Genomic DNA, 7,242 nt, shown 5'->3' on the forward strand with positions numbered 1-7,242 from the left:
GAATAATAATGTAATACTACAAATTATATCTTTCCTTATGTTATACAAAACATAGCTTATCTCACCGTCACAGCATTTTTACTCGTCCCGACAAGAGAAATTATAATACTAATCCACGTAATTAAGACATCCGCCGTTTACGCATTTTTCTTTTATTTCCTTTAGAAAGAACCATACTCCAAGAAAGACAAGAGAAAGGTAGACATAAACCTGAGAAAGATGGTCAATGGAGTCGAAAACAAATCTCAGGTTCAAATCCGTACCGCTGTTTATATTTGACAACAATTAAGTCTAGTCTTCAAACATACTTTTAGAAAAAAGGACAGTTTCCACATTATGATAATTAGTACATCTTTTAACAGCTGGTTACCTCTTAACCCGAGGCTAAAACCAAACCCTATAAGAAGCAACATGTGATCATTTTCCCACCTAAATGAAGCACTTAATAAACTATTTATGATTTGTGATTATCTAGTGTACTTTAGGCGGCTTCATGCTTACACTGTTTTTTATAGGTAAAAAAACTAGTGACTATGAGCATGGAACTAGTAGTATAAATCACTTTCATAGACCGGTGAACTCGTCATTGTGTTTACACCATCCTTATTGCTATTGCTAGTATCTTAAAAGATAAGATCTCCTAAGGTTATGTGCAAATACTATTATTTCCTTTGCAAATTTTAAAGGATCTTACCTCATAATATACTAACAATGAAGATACTCTTAACGGATTAGGACATTATTAACCATAAATAATATTTTATATAAGATATTTTCTTATGCAAATATTATTTCTAAGATATCATCGTTAATGATGTCTTATGAACGCCCTTATCAATTATCTTATTGTACTTAGCGGGTTATAAACGTTCTTATCAATTAGCTTGATGAGTTTTGGGACCATGTGGCTCTACATGACGACAACCATTACGTTCTTTCCATAGACAATGAATAGTGATCTGAAAAACATAACTTAGCACAAACGATATTAAAACATTTCACATTAGAAAAGATAAGAGTTTCAGTTTCTAACTTTCTAGCGTAAGTAAAAAACAGCACATTGAGTTAATAAGCGGCGAAAATTAACCGCAAAGAGAGCCGACCACTCTCTAATTCTCTAAAACGCGTGCATGCTTAATTAGAGCATTAGGCCGCCTTCAAATCTTCTACCAAATCTCTCGTTTCCCATTTATTAAAGTTTATTTAGACTTTAGATCTCACCATTATCCTCTACGTTTACTCCTCTTAATTCATTAGTATTACTTTTTTTTTTCTTTGTACCATATAATACTATACTACTAAATAACTAAATTTCAACTTTATATCATGCGGCCAAAACTAAAGCAAAGAGAAATCCCAACCTAACATTGGTTACTTTTTTATATAAATTTTGCTCTCTAATTATATAATACTAAGCTGGATTACAATAGAAGAACATTAAAGTTGGATGGTATGTGATGAACTAGTTTAACAAAAAAAAAAAGTGATGATCTATCTAGTGATTTTTTTGTTCACCAACATTTCATTTTCTATTTTCGTAGACTAGACGAGAAGAGTACATTTATATATTTAGTGAAAAAATAATATATATATATATATATATATATATATATATAACTGTTATTTGAATGAGATCATATCCCATTATTTTTCGTATAAATATATAAAATGAAATGAATAATATATGCAGCTGATGTCAGTAAATTATAATATCTAGAAATTCGAAAAACCCTTTACTCTATTCACAAAGTGGATTTTTCCTAGATTTCCACTTACATTTATGCTTGGTCCTAATTGTACTGATATTTACTTAAAATTTTTTCCTCTTTCTTTTTTTTTGGTTTGTTTTTGTTTGTATGTGTTCCTTGAGAAGGAGGAAGGGTCAAGTGGGAAGTTGCGAATCCTTCTAAGAAATTTGGTTAGTGCATTTAGTTAGTTAAAGCTAACCATTGTATATAATAATCTTCTTTTTTTTTTGTTTCTTTCAATTAAACAATCTATGATAAATCAGAATAGAAATACATCTGCACTAATATATAATCCTATACATCTCTCTTAATTTTTTGTTTTGGGGAGTTTTGGTTGATGAAAAATTATTTTAAAATTGATGGTTATCAGAGTTTAGAGTTTACACAAATCCTATACTACTTACAATCTCTTAACTAAACCATGCATTGTCAATATATAGACTATACCACACACCTTATTATTTGATGCTTGGAATCGCAATTATTTGACAATTTTGATTTGGCTTCTCATGTTAACATTTAGGAGATTCATATTTACCGGCAAATTTTGGAATTGAATGTTATCCTTAAATTTATACACATACATATGCACACATATCAAATACTCCTACTTAAAAGATATATGTATGTATATATCATGTCCTAAATTTGATGGCGTAATCAAAGTTCATGATACCGACAATTCCACACAGTGCTCAAAATGCTTATGACGATGCTCGTTTACGTGACAACACCACTCAAGTGAATGTCACTAATTAAGTTGCTAACGATCATCATTATATGCTTAAATTTTCTAATAGTGGCTTCAAAAAGTTGAAAATAATTAATATTGGTTTCAGGAGAGACAAACAACTCACCTCATTGTAGACCCTTTTGATTTTTGTTTAAACAGATGTTAACTACTATTAAACGTTTAAGTTAATTAATTATAGAAACATACTCTAAATGAAAGGTGAGAAAATAGGACTTTTTTAAATTTTACGCCATTAGGAAATTTTGCTAATTAACAATAGGAATTTATCCTTGGGGTTATTAGGTTAATTTAAGGGTTTAGTTTAAGTTTTTTTTTTGTTCTTTTTTTTCTGTGTGTGTGTGAAAAAGGTTTCTGCTTAACTAATTAAAAGTGTTTATTTTCACGATATTCTTATGCACATGTGCATATTTTGTAAACATATCTAAACATTTTGGAACCATCGATCTGGTTTGGTTTTTATTAATTACTTAAAAAATCAAATGGAATGTATAAGTAACGGGAAAAAAAATTTCTTACAGTTACAAATGACGTACATGAAAAAATGGACCTTCATAATATATAACATCTCTTGATAAGTGCATTTTAAATATATATTACTGAACTATTACTAAGTAATTATTAATAAAATTAGTGCTTTATTGATTTAGTCATTTATCTTTTAATTGTCCATTCAACTGATGTTTTTAAGTGGTTAATTAGTTACTGAACGTAACTGAGAAAGTGATCAGAAGATATAACTACAAATTGAACATATGATAGAGTAGTCGTCGTCTACCGTTTCAGCTGTAAATCAAACATAGTGAGTTGATGATTGACATTGTACGCATTACAATCGTATAGTGGAATCTGCATGCAAAAATATACATGCAGAGATGTATTCAATAGTGTGAAACATTTGAACCGTGCGCCAAAACAGATAACAAATATTATTTACCTCAATGTTAAAGTAGTAGTGGGTTCATTCCATACCACGATGTCACGTTAATAACCATTATAAAAGCTAATCTATTTTACCGATGGGTGTCACAACTGTACTTCTATGTCCACCAACATGGGTCTGCCACTAGATAAGGTTGCAATGTTTTTACTTTGTTGTTTTGAGTAAAAAGATTTCTTCCTTTGAAAGACAGCATTAAACAAATATATATATCGTGGAAGAATTTGGTAAACACTGCTCTCGATTAAGAACACTAAAATAAAAAGAATAACCCTATCAAAATTACGAATGTAAACAAAGTAAAAGAGTGAATGGTAGGGGAAGTCAATGAACACAGTCATATCACGTTTTATATTCTGCTCATCGCACTAGTAGGAAATCTTATTTCTGGCTGAGAATTATACTCTGTTTAAAAAATAGTTTTGAGTTTTTCTCAATAAATAAAAAACGCTACATATTTGCAAATTGCAATATATTTTGGTAAGTTCAAAAAGTCTTAAGGAAAGTTCGGTTTTTGCTAAAAATGTAAATATTTTATAAAAAAATGACAACCGTTTAGGTTATAATCGATGATTAACTTACAAAATAGTCATATGGTAAAAACATAAAACATGGAAGTATAATTTATAGAATTCGTTCATCCACTCAACAAAAATAAGAAGTTAAAAAGATTAATATGAAATGATGATAATTATGCTTGTTTTTTTTTCCAACTTTTTTTTTTTTGGAGATGAAGAGAAACTGCAAGAAGTAGAAGCCAAATTGCAAGAAACTCTTAACACTAGAAATCTTTTTACTAGACGTCCAGCAGATAACTCAAAATCTTTGATCACACATGTCTCTCGGCTCGTGCATGCTATGTAAGAGCGACCCAAATATCATGTACATGGCTAGTTCGGGTCGGTTCAATGTGTGAATAATAATAATAACATATACTGCATTGTGTGATATTAGTGAGAGCCTATCAAAATTGCCTGCATCAGCTAAGTGCCATATCTATTCCGACTTCGAAAGGCCAGCTTACGTCTCACCGCATACTCTTTTAAAAACATTAAATTAATAAAAAGTGGAATCCTAATAAATAAAAATAGACCTACAAAACTAATTATTGTTAAATTAATTGATATGCTCAAATGTTTTTGTGGACCAATTGCATGCGATCGTTCGTCTTTTGGGACATCAGGAAACAGGAAGACCGTAATGACGTACTTCACGGTCCGGCACAACACACACCACTTGTTTCCACTTTATTGTCTCTCTAGTCTCTTCTTTTTTGTTTTTGTTTTTGTTTTTGTTAGGTCAATATAGAGATCTCTCTCAATGCTTTCAATCAACTATTTTTAATTTGTTTAAGTATTCTCTTAAATGGTATTTAATTGAACCACAAATCTTTCTTTACCTAGAACAACTTAACATGCATATACAAATCTCTTTACATTACTTTTTGGTTAGAGCGTGACTCTATTAAATATTAAAATTTGCATGCTCTTAGGGGAGAAAGTGTGAGTGATTTAATGAGGATAATAATAATGAGATAATGTGAGGTAACTATAATTCTTTTTTTAAAAGAAATTAAAACACCTAAATTAACTACGCATTTTCCTAATGATTATGTTATGACGTTTTAAAATGAAAAATTTACGGTTAGTTATGTTTTTATAATGAAAATGTACGTAAAATTTTGGTCTGAAATTGTGTTTTGGTGGTGGATCTCTCTCATGTGTTCTGATCTGAAAAATATTAGGTTAAATTAGTTACAGGTTTAAACAATATAGGTAAAGGTAAATAGAATTATATATAGTTGTTTAATTACTATTGGATGATTATGGACGATTGTGATGGATATGGTAGGAGACGTTTTAACGGATTACTTTTTATCTTTGAAGAAATGTAATCTGATCTGAAAAATGTCTTTTCAGGTTTGATAGAGATAGAAGAAGATTAATAAAGAAAAAAACAAAGACGCCTTTGTAATAATATATGAAATAAAAACCATACACGTAAACATTTAGAAACTAAGTTTTAATCTAAAGCTATAATTAACTTTTTGTTGCAATTTGACTATATAGAAACTCATAACTGGACTACACCAAAGGAAGCAGTTAGACCAGTTGTGACTTGTGCGAAACAAAACCGAAGTTCCTAAATGGACAACATCTTACCTAAATATATTGTAATTGTACATCTAAATTAGTAACGATCGAGGAGACATTTTTGTATAGTAGTAGTTTAAATGGGTCGTAAAAAGCTTTCATGCTTTGAAAGTAGTTTTGACCTTAGCTACTATAGTTAAATCAATGCCCACATATCTAAATAATCTAATTCATGCTTTGTTCTGCAGGCAACTTGTGAAAAAGAAAAGTTATGATTCTCGTTCGTTTTATTTATAAATTTTTATTCAAATGTTTATATATCTTTTTATCCATAATAGTGGCTGTTTTTTTTTGGTTTCACTATTTAGATGAGTTTGTGATATTGATTTGGAAGACAATATTGTAACTTTGATGGTGTGCAGGCTTAATGAGGATTACCCAATTATATTGCAAATCTTTTTATCTTTTTTAATTTTCCAACTCTTACTCGCTACTATATACTAGGCTGTTTCTTACACAATTATAAGAATCAGCCTCATATTGATTAACTGCGACATACAACTACTGGTGCGGTGGACTAGTGGTTTAAGTACAAGAGGTTGATCAATGTGCTTTCTAGTTCGATTCTCGGTGGGAGGGATGTTTTACGCTATGTCATAAGATCAACATTATTGGGGGTATGCAAAAAAGGGTATCTTAGGACTAAGATACTCTCAATAATTAATGTTTCCCTAAAGCTGGTCTCAAGCCAGGCAGAAATTAAAGTCCAAATCCGAACACCTCCTAGTTAACAGAAAAAAAAGAAAAGAAAAAAAACTGCGACAGCATGTCCGAGACTCTGTGATCATTGATCAATTATGTTGTGATTATACATACTTGTAATATTAATGAACCATAATAAGCATCAAATATTTATGTAGCTAAAAATACTCTAGAAGTGAGGTTCTTAAGTTTAAGTAAATTAGAACAGTACATTTTCTACATAATTATTTGAAAAAGACAGAGATATTAGAACACCTAAAGTTTCTGTATAATGTATTTTGCTGTGTTTAGCTGTCTATTTTTGCGATTGCAACTTGCAACGGACAGACACACTCAGTTACTCATATCAAACGAGAAGTCACAGCTCACACATTGCTAGCTCTTTCATCGGCTTTGTCCACAGATCTCATGGGCCTAAGCCCACATACTTCTTTAACCAAAACGAAATATCGGGAGCCCAGTTGATACTTCTAAAGTCAAGATCACTTGTGTTTAACTTATTTTGTTTCGTTTCTTTATGGCTCTAGCTATTAGCACTGTGTCAAGTTTTGTTGTATCTACTATAATTGGTATGCAAAACCAAGAAATAAATACTTTCGGATGCAATGAAAAGAAGAAAAAGACTAACATTTTTCTAAAACTACAATGTTATGTATAATTTTTTTTAGAGCATTAGAATATTTTGGAAAAGCTGGTACAGTTTTCTTCTGATTCTGGTACAATAAACCTAAAATCACTATTGATGACAAAAAAACAAAAAAAAAACCTAAAAGCACTATTTAAAAATAGATATTAGTAGTGTTTTCACTAAATGCATGGTAGCTTCTATCAATAGATAAGTGTTTTTACTATAATTGGTATGCAAAACCAAGAAATAAACCAAAAAAATAAAATAAAAAAAAAAATAAGTGTTTTTTCAGTAATTCTAAGTTTCTAAGGTCAACATTT

The sequence above is a fragment of the Capsella rubella genome, unplaced genomic scaffold, assembly GCF_000375325.1.
Source record: "Capsella rubella cultivar Monte Gargano unplaced genomic scaffold, Caprub1_0 scaffold_4, whole genome shotgun sequence".
Classification (NCBI taxonomy): domain Eukaryota; kingdom Viridiplantae; phylum Streptophyta; class Magnoliopsida; order Brassicales; family Brassicaceae; genus Capsella; species Capsella rubella.